Source organism: Lagenorhynchus albirostris, chromosome 17, assembly GCF_949774975.1.
Source record: "Lagenorhynchus albirostris chromosome 17, mLagAlb1.1, whole genome shotgun sequence".
Classification (NCBI taxonomy): Eukaryota; Metazoa; Chordata; class Mammalia; order Artiodactyla; family Delphinidae; genus Lagenorhynchus; species Lagenorhynchus albirostris.
In genome coordinates, this window is record NC_083111.1 from 75,909,647 (window position 1) to 75,925,466 (window position 15,820).

At 49.0% G+C, this 15,820-nt stretch overlaps 1 long non-coding RNA gene across 1 annotated transcript in view; it reads left to right on the plus strand.

Moving 5' to 3' along the window:
• The first annotated feature begins 828 nt into the window (after nucleotides 1-828).
• Nucleotides 829-15,820, plus strand: part of LOC132508141 (uncharacterized) — a 222,755-nt gene continuing 207,763 nt past the window's right edge. The window contains exon 1 of the long non-coding RNA XR_009536449.1: nucleotides 829-950. This is a non-coding gene — a long non-coding RNA (uncharacterized LOC132508141). The remainder of the gene's footprint in view (nucleotides 951-15,820) is intronic.

Consider the following 15,820-nt stretch of genomic DNA (forward strand, 5'->3'; position numbering starts at 1 on the left):
GCCTGGGGGCAGCGGTATTCACCTTTGAATGTCCGGGGACTGGCATGGTGCCTTTTGCTGAATGAAAGCGTGAATGACTGAATTGAATGAGTAAATGAATACACAATATTGTGGCAGCCTCCATGGCACCTAGTCCAAAATATGTGCGTAATAACTGATTACATATTTGAATTAGTGAAGGGATGGTTCACATTACATGTAACAGGCACTTCATGATTTAAAGAGGTGTGCAGGACATTTGGGACCAGATAGAATTGGCTTTTGTCTTAGATGTGACTACCCCTTAACTATCTGTGTGACCTTCAGCAAGTCAAATATTGATTACAACCCCAAGACTTGGAATAGCAGAGATCACAAAATGGACAGCTCTCTCTCTATAGCTATATAGATATAGATCTATAGATCTGTCTGTCTACCTATCTGTCTATCTCTGAATGGGTTTCTGATGTGTCACAGTCTACTCTATTCCCTATTGTCATACTCTCCACCTGCAGCTTAGATGCTTAAGTAAATTCACACGTGGCATTCATGGAGGAGGCCATGCGTGAGTTGGGTTTCAGAGGATGAGTAGGAGTTGACCAGAAGGTAATGGGGGAGAGGGAACCATGGTTCAGAGATCAAGGTTCACTCAGGAAATAGGGAGACGTGTGATGATAAAATGAAGAAGGTCAAGCTGGGGTTGGGAGGGTGTGTTGAAGATTCGAGGACAGTCTGTGATGCGGGCAGAGATTTAAGTGAAGCTAGAGCATGAATGCTCTACAAGACACTCTAGGAGGCCTTGATTCAGATCAGAGAAAATAAAATTATTTAATGATGCCCTGTTGTATTCCAGGCAATGTCCTTGTCACCAGACAATGATGGATGAGGAAGATGCAGTCCCCACAGTCCCACTGGGAACAGCAGACAGGAACAGAAGATCTCAACGTAACGCAGTGGATCCTGCCAGGCAGGTAAGTACGGGGGCCTGGAAAGTACAGGAAAATTCTCACCACAGTACTGTGATGCAGCTACAGTTACAGTCACCACTTTACAGATGGAGAAACCAGGCTTTGCTGGACTCCCAAGCTTGTTCCACTGCACAAGAGATGGCCAGGGACAGTGGCTGTGTTCCAGGCTGGGCTTTGAGTATGGAATCTAGCTTATTGGCTTCCAGGCCACAGAGCTGCAAACTCACCCATCCCGTCGCCCTCGCCATCAGTGGAGGGGGCAGAGAGTTGTCCCAAGCGGGTCTCTGCGTGTCCTGTAGTACCCAGGCCTTGGTGCCTTTTTACCTTCCATCTTCCTTTGCCCCCCTGACGTACCGCCAGGCGGTTGCCTAGCAACCTCTCCAGCCAGACTGAGCATCCTGGCATAAATTGGTGTTCTGCACCGGGAGAGGTTTCTCCCTCTTCTCTCTCCTGCGTTTTAAGCAAAGAGACATCCTAAAATAGGGCATTTTTTTCTATTCCTTTTTTTTTCTTTTTTTGACAGACAACTTCTGTGTAAATGTTGAAATCTGTGTTTCCTGTCAGGAGCAGTCAATCTGAAAACTTTGCTGAAGAGAATGTATATTTAGTAACGGGTGACAAAGAGAGGAGGACATTGAGATGTCAGTTATTCTGGCGAGTTAATGCAAAAGCTGGGTATTTAAATCAAGTGATTTAGGGAACTGAAAAGGACAAAGAGAGATGGGCGCAGTGCCGATCCCAGCATTTTAAACAGCGCCGGATCTGTTTTGTTGAACCCCATGTATTGCTAAGGATGTCTTCGGTGTCGGTCTACCCCTGTGAGTGACTCCAGACCATTTGCTCTTTCTCTCGTATCTTTAAAATGTGGCAAAACAGGCCTATGAGAGTCAACATTTCCACATTTCCTGTGTAGTGAGTTGAGCAGTGGCTCCCACCCCCCTAAAAGATCCGTCCAAATCCTCACCTCCCGGTACCTGTGACTGTGGTCTTATTTGAAAAAAGGGTCTTTGCAGATGTATCAGTAATTAAGGCAGGAATCTCGAGATAAGATCTTCCTGGATTTAGGGTAGCCCCTAAGTCCAATGAGATGAGGCCTAATAAGAGAAAGGTCGAGGGAGGTTCGGGACACAGAGACAGCAGAGAGAAGACAGGAGGAGAGTAGAGGCGGAGATTGGAGAGATGTGTCCACAGGGCACGAAATGCCAAAGATTTCCAGGAGCCGCTGGAAACTAGGAGAGCGCTATGGCACGGCTCCTCCCTGGGATGGTCGGTTTTGTGTGTCATGTCGACTAGGCTATGGGGTTCCCAGATATCTGGTTAAACATTATTTCTGGGTGTGTCCGTGAGACAGTTTCTGGAAGAGTTGACTCAGTGAAGCAGACGGCCCTCCCCAGTGTGGGTGGGCACCAGCCAATCCACGGAGGGTCTGAATAGAGCAAAAAGCAGAGGACAGGAAGATTCACCCCTTCTGCCTGACCGTACGAGCCAGGACAGTGGTTTTCTCCTGCCTTGGACTGAGACTTATCTCCCCTGGTTCTCAGGCCTTTGGACTAAGGTTGACCTACACCACTGGCTTTCTTGGGTCACCAGCTTGCAGATGGGAGACTGTGGAACTTTTAGCTTCCGTAATCATGTGAGCCAATTCTTCATAATAAATCTATTTATATTATACTTATAAAAATATTATAGTTGACCCTTGAATGACATAGGGGTTAAGGGTGTCAACCCCTGTGCAGCAGAGAAACCTGTGTATCACTTTACAATTGCGTCGGTACCCGAGGTTCTGCATCAGGGGATTCAACCAACCATGGACAGAGTACCATAGGACGTATTTATAGGGAAAAACAATCTGCGTATAAGTGGACCCATGCTGTTCAAACTCCTGTTGATCAATGGTCAGCTATATAGAGAGATATATTCTCCATAGATATATCATGTATCTATTTTATATGTATATTTTAATCTTTTTTTTTCTACTATTCTATCCTATTCTATTCTATTCTATTCATCCAGTCGGTTCTGTTTCTCTGGAGAACCCTCAGAGCCTTCAGAAAGAACCAACCCTGATGACAACTTGATTTCACACTTCTGACCTCCAGAACTGTGCAAGAATAAGTCTCTGTTGTTGTAAGTCAGCTAGTGTGTGGTAACTTGTTACAGCAGCCGTAGGAAGCTAATACAAGTGCATCCCCCGTCACGCTCCTGGGTCCCATCTCCTCGGACGGCATCATCGGCTGGCCAGTTGTTCAAGCCCGAGCCATGTCCTGACTCCTTCGCTCCCGTTGGACCCGAGGTACCCAGCCAGCTAATGCGTTCTCCCCAATCCACCCCCTCGTAGCTCTTCACTCTTTTCCCTCCACCTACTGCACGTTGCCACTGTCCAGTTTGAGGTCTCAGTAATGACCACCCGGTTCACTGCAGCAGCTTGACCACAGCCCGCCTGCTCTCTCCCCGCCCGGCCAGTCTGCCCCCGGCCTTCTGCTCCGAGAGGCAAAGCTGAGCAGATCTCCTGAAAACTCTGCAGCACTTCCTCCTCGCAGCTGTGAGCCATTTGGACACTTCAGCATACCTGTCTTTCTTCATCATCCTCTTCTTGATTTTATTTTTCTACTCATTTTTAAGGTTAATAGAGAACATTTAATTAAACTACTACAATGCGCCGGTCCTTGTGCTTAGCCCTGGGCATAGACGAGTGAACAAAACCGAGTGCGTGCCTGAGTTGGGGCAAAAGACGCAGAGAGTGATTTCGTTCCAATAGAAGTGAAGGATGAGAAGTGATCCGTGTTACGAGAGTGACCGATGCGGGTGGGATTACTCGATTGCTAACCTAGTTTAGGGGCAGAAAAAGCTTCCCCTGAGGAAGTTGGGGGAAGAGCTATCAGAGGAGGGGGGGAGAGGAGGGATGGACCAGGAGCCATGTGACCTGGGATGGGATGCAGTGTGGGGTGCGGGGAGCCTGTGGGGAGGTGAGTGAGCCGTGGGGGCAGAGACCTCGCGAGGCACGCGCGAGGGCGGGAAGGGGTCGGCCATCCGGACGCCTGGGGGTCACGATAAAGGACCTGGATTTTATTCTAAATGAAAAGAGAAGCTATTGAAGGGTTTTATGTGGGGAGTGAACTGGTCAGATGTGTCTTTAGAGTAGCACGTAGGCTGCTCTGTGGAAAAGGACGATTGTTGGCCTGGGGACAGCCAGTTAGGAGGCCCCTGAAGTCGTGGGAGGTGATGGCAGCTCCACCCAGGGTGGGACCAGAACTGGAACTGACCGGACCTGGAAGGGTGGTGCAGGGAGAGGCTATGGGAAGGGAGGTGTCGGGGTGACTCCCCGGCTTCTGACTGAGAAACGGGAGGTTGGCCCCCTTCACTGGGACGGAGGAGATGGAGACGGGGGCGGCAGGGGAGAGGAACCGCTGTGTTCAGCGTGAGCTCCCTCGTTTCCCAGGACTCTCCTCCGGCTTTTTCTCCTTTTCTCCAGCTCTTACTCCAGAAGCCCCCAGGCCCACTTGTCTGTAGGCCTCCCCGCTGCTGCCCCTTTGGTGCGGAATCCTTGGTGTGTTTTTCCTTCCCTAACGGGGCCTCAGAGAAGCCTTGCCTGACTGCCCCACTCCTCTGCCTAGGAAGCAGGAGTGCCCCCTGCCCCCTCCAGCATCCTCTCCCTCCTGGACCCCTCCCTCCACTCCTCAGGCAGGTGCTGTGTTCTCACTGTAAAGACGCTTCTCCAGGGTGAGTGCACCCCGTGCACCAGCGCGGGCAGCTAGGCAGGAGGAGAGAGGCCCACCCCCTCACAGTGGCACATCTGTGCCCAGCTCATAGCCAGCCTGGACCCCAGGTGCACATTTCTGAGCAGGAATGACACCGTTCTACCTAGCGACACGCAGCTGCTGAGCGCGCCTAGTGAAATAACGGATGTGCAAATGTTTTATAAACTCAATAGCACAAGTGATTTGTGAGGTGTCGCATGAAACAACGCAGACTCCTAGCAGTCTTGACTCTGTTATTGCCGGAATGTTGAATTCAGTTATGGAAGTTTGAAAGAGACCTTTTATTACCTGACTGCGTCACTTAAGTATATCCTCTAAATCGTGAAAACTGGAAACAGCGATATGGTGAGACTCTAGCAGACATATATTTTCAGGGCAAAGGTTCCCAAATACTGGTCTGTGGAACAAAACTAGTATGTAATGAAGTTTTCACCTGTTCACAGTGTATCTGCCAGTGTAATATCGCCAACTTACCTATTTTGGGGAAAGACAACCCTTTTTTTAAAATTGATTTTAGGTTTTGTTTTTAATGATCTGTACTGCAAAGTCAGTTAAGTTGCCTGACCTTGATCACTCAGTTATTATTTTTTAGAAATCTGAAATATACAGTAGTTGTAACCATTGTTTTAGGGTACTCTTCATTTTGGAGATTTTTTTTTTTAACCTATGAACTTTTGGTAAGTGCTGAAGAAACCCTGAGGGAAATAAATGGAGCTGGAAACATGGGTCTGTTTGCTCAGGCTCTTTGCGAGGCTGGGAGTAGAGAAATAAACTATGATTTTGGGGGTTTTGGCTGGAATGGACCTTATAAGTCATCTAATTCCACATCCCCTCTAAGAGATGCTTTGATGTGCTCAAGTATGTCCCTAAAAAGTGTGGTGCACTTCCAGTGGCCAATTAACTCCTGGGAGGACCGTGCCACCTTTGAACCGTTACGGCTCTTCGAACGATCTTCCTTAAACCGAGCCCAAATCCATCTCTACCTCATTCCACATAATGGATCCAAATTACCCCTGTGGAACCCCAGAGAACATTTCAAATTTCTTCTTCGTGGGGGTTATTCAAGTATCAGAAGTTGGTTATCCTGCTTCTTTTCTAAGGTAATCAGCTTGGATTCCCAGGAATTACATTTGAATGAGTCAAGTTGATTACCTTCTCCACTTTGACGGTTCTTTCTGTCATTGCCTGTTTCCTACCCCAGGGTCCTGGTGGCCCTTCGATGTACCGATTCCCTGTGATGATGATGCGTTGGCTCCTTGGGCCATAAATCCTTGGTGACGCACCCATTTGGACTGTCAACTGTCTGTTCTTCCTGTCCGGCATATCTTCGCTGATTTCTGCCTTTCTGTCTGTCCACGGCCACCTGTAGCCTCTGATGCATTACCTCTTTACCTGGTGGAGGCGTGGCCCTTGGATGCTGACTTAGTTCAGGCCCCCCAGGCTCTCTGAGGTGAAGATTCGTGAAGGAAGTGCTTTGGGGAGGACCTGCATAAAAGCAGGGTAACAGGAGAGGAGAGGGATGAAGCCAAACAGCTTCCGTGCATCCCTGACCTGGGCTGGATCCCGAGGGGAGCTCTGGAGTGTAAGCTGCACTGCACAGAGTGTGTCTGTCCTTGAGGCAGGGGATCCTCCACACTCCCGTACCAGTCAGTCATTGGACGGCTCCAGGGTCGTAAGCTTTGGCTCACAGTTTGCCCAAAGGAAGTAGCTCCGGGACCACAAAGATGGTCTTTTCAATAAGGTTTCGGGACGAGTCGTTTGGAAAGAAGCCCGTAGGAGCTGGGGGCTGGGGTGGGAGGGGCTGGGCAGAGTGCTGGCAGCCTCTGCTACAGCTCCTCCGTGGAATGTGCCTCAGTTTCCTAATCTGCAGTCTGGCCTCATCCTGCCTGTCTCACTGCTGAGCAAAGGGGTCCAGTCTGAGTCTGGCCCCTGGTCCCCTCTCATCCAGCTGATCAGGGTGCTCTGAGCCTGCGCCAGTCTGCTCATGGCTTTCCCTAAACACATGCTTCCTAGGGCTGAAGAGGGCTCGGGATGCCCTTTGATCAGGTTGACTTCAGGGCAGAATAGTCCCACTTCCTCTCCATCCGTTAATGCAACTAAAATGGAATTGTGGCTTGTTTTTTTTTTTTTTTAATTTGGGAAAAGATGTTTTGATTGTCTCCTCTTCACACCACTGGGGAGGGGTGGATTTCCTGCCCTAAATAGTATGTGATAGTCAAACACAGGACGCCGGATGGATGAGATTGACAGCAGTTTATGAGTCGTGTACTCAGAGGCCAGCAGAGGAGCATACCTCGAGCCACACAGGGCCACCCAGAGGTTGTCCTTGGGGGCAAGGTGAACTGGCGGGGGCAGTGGGAGACAGGCTTTGTAGTGACAAGAGGGTGGGGTGGCCGGCCCCTCGTCCCCGAGGGAGGATGTGGCCGGCTTGTTGGAATGATTCCGTGGGCTGGCAGGGAGGGGAGAGCTGCTGTGCTGAGGACTGGGCGGGGTGCAGCTGGTCCGGCTAGTAAGGGGGACTCGCTGGGTAGGGAGCCTTCCTGCCAGGTGGGAGCATGTCTGGGGAGAGCAGGGGCGCTCGTGGTTAGGTCTTTGGGGCTCCGTGGGGCTCAAAGATGTCAAGGCAGCTGCACATGGAATTTTAGACTTTACAATTTTGAGCTTCCCGTTGACCAAAACATCGGAATATTTGACCACATATGCTGTGGCTACACCATACCCCCATCCAGCCCCCGTGCCTGGCCACGTGCCCAGGGGCCCATCTTTGCACTTGCTCAGCCATTGCAGGCCTCTGGGGAGCATGGATAAATTCATGTCTTGAGGCCTGTGGACTCCAAGGAAAGGGGCAGGCAGAGAGGAGAGAGAAGAAGGACATGGCTGGAGCCAGATGACTTTCTCGCTGGAACGGACAGCATCACCCGCCGCCTCTGTCCTCTCATGCTCTCACGGTCACTCACGGTCACTCACGGCTGGCCTCTTCCAGGGATCCAGGAAGAGAACAAGAGATCCCATACACACCAAGGCACAGGAACCAGCTGTTCAGTCATTTGGGTACAAAAGTCCATTTGTATCAATAAAACAGTCCTGTAAGCACAATGCAAATTTCATTATTGGTACACCGAGCTGGCGGCAACGCTTGGGTGAATCCTTAAGGAGAACACTATTATTATGCCTGATTTGTGATTTCACAGCCGTGGAGGAGAGGGCCAGGGAGTCAGATTGGTTTTCTCAACATTAGCCTGATGAAAAAAAAAAAAAAAGTCTCACAAAAGCCATCATCATCTTGCATATTTTTTTAACTGCAAAATATAATATGTAAAGAAAGCCTCAATCTGCAGGAGACAAGAAACCAAAGTGAAATAAATTATGCTCCGTGCCAGGAGCGCGCTCATCTCCAGGCATGGTTAATGAGCTCGCCCTGCAGATGTGTTAGGGATGCCGAGTTGCTGACACAGAGGGAAGATGTGGCTTCCCGGTGGTTGACTTCATATTTTTCCCTTGCTACTATTCTCCAAGGTTTGCTTGGTTCTTTTTTTTTCTTTTTTCTTTAATGTTATTGAGGTATATATTAGAAGATATTTAAAATGTACGTCATGATGATTTGATATCTTCTTACATTGTGAAAGGATTCCCTCCATCTAGTTAATTTTCACATCCATCACCTCACATATTGATTTACTTAAATTGTTTTTTTTTTTTTTTAGTTCTCCTTTCCTGGTGAATCTCAGTTACACGATACAGTGTTACCAACCCTGGTCCCCATGTTATACGTTAGATCCTCTGATCTTATTCATCTTCCAGCTGAAAGATGCACCCTTTTACCAACCTCTCTCTATTTCCCCCACTCCTCAGTTCCTGGCAACCAGCCACGTTTCTGCTCTCTGTTTCTGTGAGTTTCATTTCTTTTTAAATTGTTTTTGTTTGTTTGTTTTTGTTTTTTGCCGTGCTGCGAGGTATGTGGGATCTTAGTTCCCCCGCCAGGACTGAACCTGTGCCCCCTGCACTGGAAGCGCGGAGCTTGTTTTTAATTTGAAGCATTCCCTTGAAAGCTCTTTAGGACAGTGTTGTGTGATGAGAGATTAACTGGATTTGTAGAAACCAAAGAAGCTGGTCTGTCATGTTAAGAGAAGTGATCTGGCCTAAGGGTGAGAAACAGTCTAACCTTGAGGATGAGCTTTACTTTGGGGTCTAGTCAAAGCACAGGGAGTCTTGTGCAGTGGAGAGAGTAGTATTTTTGTTAGACTGTCTGGACTGGGTCCTGGCTCCCTTTCTTCTAAGCTGTTAGACAAGTTGATTAACTTCTTTGATCCTCAGTTTTCCTTGTTTACACAACTCAGATAATGAGAGGAGCACATCCTTGTGGAATGAGATGGACCATGTGCTCCGTGAGAGCAGGAGCTTGTTCTTTGGGTCAGGCATGAGCTCTCGGATGAGGTCATTGCCTCTCACGGGTCTTCATAAATACTTACGACTGGTTGATTTCTTCTGTCAGATACCCAGGCTGCCCACCTGGCAGCATCACTGACCTCCCTCCCTCTTTATCCATTCCTGTGTTTCCCATTGTCCTTTTTCCCCCATGGTGTTATGCACACAGTAGGTGGACATTTGCTGGCTTGGGGGGAATCTACAAAATTTTCAAGCACCAGTGATGATGCCTGAAAGTGTTATATAGAATCTTCCACTCACAGAAGTGACATAAACTTTAAAAACACTTTCTTTTCCTCCTGCTGCATTATCACCAAGTTTGGGGGAAAAAAATATTCTGGAAGAAAATGTTTCAGTTGTGAGCTGTTTGTATGCTTTGCTACATTTCCTTCCTTGAGGGGATTTATTAACTTAAAATGGAAACCCTCCCCCTGTGAAAAGTATTTAGTCATGTTTTCAAAACATGTGGACTGCGGAGGGTAGGTCAGTCATCACCAGGCTTCATCGCTTGTCTCCATTTCGTTGGCCCTGGGGCCTTTCCCGCAGGCAGGTGGAGGAGGTGCTCTCCAGAGCCCTCGGCCTGGGTTTAAAGCTTAAGTCACCTTGTCACAAAATAGAAGGGATTTTAAGTAAAAGGAACTGGAAAGAAACTGTCAAGCCCTAACCCTGAACACGGCCACAGGGAACAAAGGCCTGGTCCACTTCAGCCCTGGTCCGGAGCGCAGATGATAGAACTATATGCAGAATCAGTGCCAGCCCCTTGGTCCTGCTCCACTCTGCAGGAGCCAGTCCCAAGTTTAAAATTTTACTTTCCATCTTTTAGTTACTTGTATAACACCCTCTCGTGGCTGTTCACTCACAAGGGAATTCGTGAGCAGGTGGACCTGGTATTAGGATGGTTTCTTGCTTTGGTATAAGAAACGAGACTCAAAGGGTTTAGGTGATCTGCCTAAAGTCACGTGGTGACGGGCCCATAAGCTGTGGCTCAGACCACATCCTTGTGCGTTTGAGTGCATGTTGGGTCCACGGATGCCTGTGTGCTGGCAGAGGAAGCCAGCGAGGACTGGGATTCCCAGCTCCCAGCTCTGAGACTCACCAGCTGGATGGCCCTGAGCTGGTCTCTTCCCCTTTCTCAGCAGCAGGTCTTTGGTCTGTAAAGTGATGGGGTCCGAACCGTGGGCATCCGAGATTCTTTCCTCTCCTCTCCTCTTGTGTCTCTCTGACACTTTTGTGTACCATTCCCCATAAAACCATGGCGGGGTCTCATGGTTAGGGTGGCTTTTAGGGGTGAAGAGAAATTTAACATCATTATGGATGCCTACGTTCTGACCAGTTATTGGTAAGATTTTCCCAGAGTAATCTGGGACTGCTCTTTGCTGGGACTTACGCATTAAAAAAAATACAGATCACAGAGAAAGTGGGATCACAAGCCTTTGGTACAGCTCCCGGCCTGTCTCCACTGGCTGATACCCTCTCAGAGCTTCAGTCTCCTCGTCTGTGAGTTGTGTGTGGTGTTGATAGCTTCCTCCCAGGGTTTCCAGAAGACTAAATGCAATCAGGAACATGAAGGTCTTGGACACCACTTGGACGTCATGAGGTGGAGAGAGGCAGGGAGTGACCGGTACCAGGAAGGGGTATCCCTGTTCCCCTAGGGGCCCCCTTCCTTGCTGGGGAGCCCACTGGACGTGATCCCTTTGCTTCTTTCCTTCCTCCGTCCCAGGCACAGGAGTGGCCTCTCTGACTGGAGGACCGACCAGGTCACGCGGGGCATGCTCAGCTCAGCTTGGCCCTTACTTTCCTTTAGAGGGTGCTGTGCACGCAGAGACACAAGGCTGAGGGCCCGTCCAGGGCTCTGTCCTGGTGCGCGGCACGAGGGCTGCCTGGGCCTCCACTGGCTGGCCGCCTCCTGCGGCTCATCGCACAGGCCCCTTAGGCCCTGACTCCCAGGTGATATGCTAACCTCCATCTGCCTTGCTATTCATCCGATTTCTCAGTTTGTTGAGGACCTGGGTAGGAAACAGGAGTGCGACTTAGTACCACATGCCCCCCTCGCAACCACCATGTGCCCTGCCCCCGTCAGAGGCCTCCAACCCCAGTTCCCACTAGCCTGGGCCTGGGCTTGTTCGTCAACATCTGACTTGGAGGAGAGCCTTCCATCTCCTTCCCGGGCATCTTCAAGGAGAGCAGATGACACGACCTCATCCGTCACTCCTTCTGGTGTTTCGTAACCCTTGCCGACATGCTCTCCTTCTCGGGTTAACCTACATTCCACCCACTGCCATTTGTTAAGCCCACTCCCTCCAGGCTCACGGCACCAGCCTCATTCGAGGAAAGATGAATAACTTGCTCACAGTCACCCTCTCCTTTGTTAAAGAGTCACCTTTCTGCCTGGTGGTGTTTGTTGTTTAGAGAGATGTCCAGACATGCGGCTTTTGTTGCATTGTCTTTTCCAAGCACAACTGAATCTCAGATTCATAGGCTGCCAGAATTAGAGAAGTGTGTCAGGACCCCCAGTCCAGATGGTCTTGGCCTCCCTCTAACGAACCAAGATGCCACCGGTCAGCTCTGTCTGTTCCTTTGCGTGGTGTAGCCAGGAGCACATACAGCTGCCGCGTATACTAGAGACACACGTGATTTAGATACTCCACAGCCCCTGTCCTTGGTAATTACCAGCTCTTCCCAGATTCCCCCCAAACACCAACCACATCACCGAATATTCCAGGTCTGGAAGTTCCTGGGGAATGAGGGTCTTCGTGTATGTTCTAGAGATATTCCACAGCCCCGTGGTAATTCTCTGGTGACCTGCTCTGAAAGCTGGCCCTGCATGCAATTCAAGGACAGTTTCAGCTCTTGATTTTGTTGGTTCCTCCTCTGACCAGAATCCTTTGCTTTGGAATTGGATTATCCTTCCCTCCCTCATTAGAGTCCCCTCTATCGGTCAGGATAGGCTGGGTCGTGCTGCAGTAACAACAGCTCCACAATCTCACTGGTCAGCAGGGAGGGTTCTGCTCACTGTGGGCATTCAGGCGCCAGGCTGATGGAACAGCCACCATCTCAAATATTGCTAGTTGCTGTCAGAGGGGAAAAGAGACTGGGGTGAATCGTGTGAGTCATTGAACCTTACGACTAGTGGTGACACATGTCACTTCTCACTTCTCATGGGCCAAAGCAAGGCACACGGATGTATCTAACTTCGTCAGGGGTGGGAATAGCAATCCCACTACAGGTCTGCAAGCAAAGAGCCAGGAATACTTGGTAGACACCCTAGCGATTCTTACCACACCAGCTTTCTTTCTCTTTCCAGAGAGGGAAGAATTCTATAAACCTTCTGTTAAAGAAAAGAAGCTATCTAATCCTGTCTTCCAATTTACTTAATTTAAAAGGAGCAAAAGATAAAATAAATAAAAGGAGCAAACTTTGACCTAATTAGGGAAAGGGATTTTCTCAAGATCGTACACTGAGCCAACGGCACATTATTATTCCTAGAAACCAGGTCTGCTGACACGATTTTGGTTTTTCCTTTTTGGACCATAATATCATGTAGACATGTTATTTTGTTGATTTATCCATATACCCGTTTGGGTTTCTGAATCAGGTTGTTACTAATTTTAGCTCGGCTGGCTGGTGGGTAGTGATACCATGGTCGGCTGTCAGCAAGGGAACTATTTAATTGAATGACTCCTCCCCCGACCCAGGCTTGTAAAATAAAAAAATAGGATGGTTTTCTTCATGGGAGCATGCATCTGTGTTTAAATAGCAGTGCTGCCTGCATCCTCTGTCAAAAAGCCCAGCCTCAGAGCTCAGCCCATGCAAACTGAGCACCCGCTAATAGTCCAGTGTAACGGTAGGACTTAAATTGGAAATGCAGGTGGACGATGAACTTGGGTGGTAATAGCAGTGGCATTAAAGGTCTTCTCAGTGCCGTGTGCTGTGCTGTTTTGTATCTTCATTAACTGACTTAGTCCCAGTCCTTATTTGGCAGGTTGGATTGGTAGCCACAACTTATAGATGAGAACATTGATGGTCACGAAGATTAACTAACTAGTTGAGATAGTACAACTAGTGACTATAGCGCATAACCTTTATCCTTCTCACCATACCCGTTTATTGGGTAGAAGATCCCAGGTTGAAATTGTTGTGGTCATTCACTCATTTGTTATCTCTGACCAGGCTTCCCCAGTGGGGGCATGTATGCCCTAGGAGTGCAGGGACCGGGTATGTCTTGATACCACTCTATCCATAGCCCCTAAGCCTGAGCCTGCCCTGTTACTGGTATCCTGTAAACAAGAAGTTTTAATGATCAGAGGTCTGGACACCCTGGATCCCAGGCAGAGATGTGAGTTTCAGCTTCTCCCTGGTTTAGTCACTTTGTTTTACAGGCTTTGACCCTCCCCCATCTTCTTACCTCCGTAAGCCCCACCCATTTCTTTGGAGTATCTTGGGCGTCTGCACACTAAATACCTTAATCTTTTTCTATCTCTCTCCCTTGTTCTTGCCCTTATGCCCTCTCTTGTTCTCCCTTTCCATCCCCTCTTTCTCCTGGTGTTTGCTCTTTCTCTGTTTCAATGATCATGACAAAGAAGTACCGACTCCAGAACTCGCATCTGAGGAGTGGCTTGTTGCTGGGTCATGTAGTTCTGCAACGCTCACCTCAGGTGCAGCCAGAACGAGTCTTCGATGTGGCGTCGTGCAATCTCATTTAGTGTCTCTGCTCATTAGCGTACAGCAATTTCCTTTAATGATTTCATTCATCCAATTTTAATTTTGTAACGTAACTGCGGAATACAAGAATTGGGTTTAGCGTATCCAGTCTTGACTGAAAATGGATACAGCCTAGAGTATACTTTTGGCCTGGGTTATCCAGCGACTTGTCAGTTTAGCATCAATTCGTGAGCTTGTCACGTGTGTACTGAGTATCTGCTGTGCGCCAGGCGTTGTGCTGCTTACAGGGATGTAATAAGCAGGACACAATGCCGTCCAGCAAAAAGCTCCCAAGTTATCGGGGGCGGGGGAGGCACATGAACAGAAAATCATCGTGTTTATGTAGCAAAGCTAAAGGTATAGACATGCCTGAGGCAGTGGGTGCTCAGAAGAGGATCCAGGATTAAGTCTTACTGGCTGTAGTAGATAAACTCTGAGATGGCCCCCCTCATCCCCGCCTTCTGGTGCGTACGTCCTTATGGAGTTACCTTCCCCCAAAGGACCTGTGATTTCCATCTATCCGGTAGAAAACAGCAAAGGTGACTGATGCCACTTGATTAGGTTAAACAAGAGTATAATGCCCATCGTGCTACCTTCCTGGCCTTTGCTGGCTTTGATGAAGGAAGTGGCCATGTGAACTGCCCTACGGATGGACCTACAGAGTCAGGAATTTCTGCCAGCAACCACATGAATGGCTGGCATGAGAACTCAGCCCCGACAGGTACTTCACTTGCAGCCTCGTAGAAGACAGCTAAGCTGTGGCTGGGCTCCTGACCCGCAGGAGCTGTAAGGCAATACAGTGTGTACCGGTTTAACCCCCTAAGGTTGTGGTAATACCATTATGTAGCAATAGATAACTGACACAGTGTTTGAGGAAAACTTCCTGCAGGAAGTGACGCCTGAACTGTGCCTTGAAGGGTGAGTAGGAGTCAGCCAGGTGCCTCAGATCTCCCCTGGCTGACGGTGGGGTCAGGTCCTGATCAGTTACGAATGACTAGCTCTCCACCTTCAGCAGCTTCCTTAGCCATCCGCAGGCCCATCACACGGGCAAGATAACATGTGAAGGAAGAGTCAGCCAGGCTGCGTGCAGGGGACAGTGATACAGAACCCACCCTCCTCCCGTCACACAGGCAAGATAACATGTGAAGGAGGAGTCAGCCAGGCTGCGTGCAGTGGACAGTGATACAGAGCCCACCCTCCCACCTGATGCTTCACTGAGCTTCTTTCCCTTATTCCCTTTAAAAATCGTCACGGCTGCGCAGAATCTTCCAGGTTGGTCTCAGGGCGTAAATGCTCCTTCTCCCCAGGTTGCCGGCTTTTCTGATTAAAGCAACTTTCCTCTCTTTAAAAAAAAAAAAAAAGTAAAAATGCATCTGCTACCCCTGACCCACGCAACATTGCAGCTTAGCCCAGCCCACCTTAAACGTGCTCGGAACACATACGTTAGGCTACAGTAGGGCATGATCATCTGACACAAAGTCTGTTTTATGATACGATGTTGACTGCTGCATGCAGTTGAACACTGTACTGAAAGTGAAAACAGGACGGCTGTCCGGGTACGGAATGGTAGCCAGCGTGCTGGTCTTTTACCCGTGTGATCGCAGGGCTGCCTGGGAGCTGTGGCTCCCTGCCACTGCTCAGCGTCACGAGAGAGGAGCTTACTGCATAGTTAGCCTGGGAAAAGCTCCAAATGCAAAATTTGAGGTCTGGTTTCTACTGAATGCGAATTGTCCTCACACCACTGTAAAGTCGAAAAACCCTCTGTTGAACCATCGAATGTTGGGGACCATCCACATAGGGAGGAGTGAGTGGGGTGCCCTGGGGAGAAGGATATTGAAAGGAGCGGGGACACAGCATGGATGAAGGTTTGGGGCAAGAAAAGGCCAGGGTGGTAAGGGGGCCCATTAGGTAGAACGGTCAAACATTGCTGCTAGTTGACGCGTTTCAATTTGCAAAAATGCCACTTTCATTAGGACTGACCTATTATAA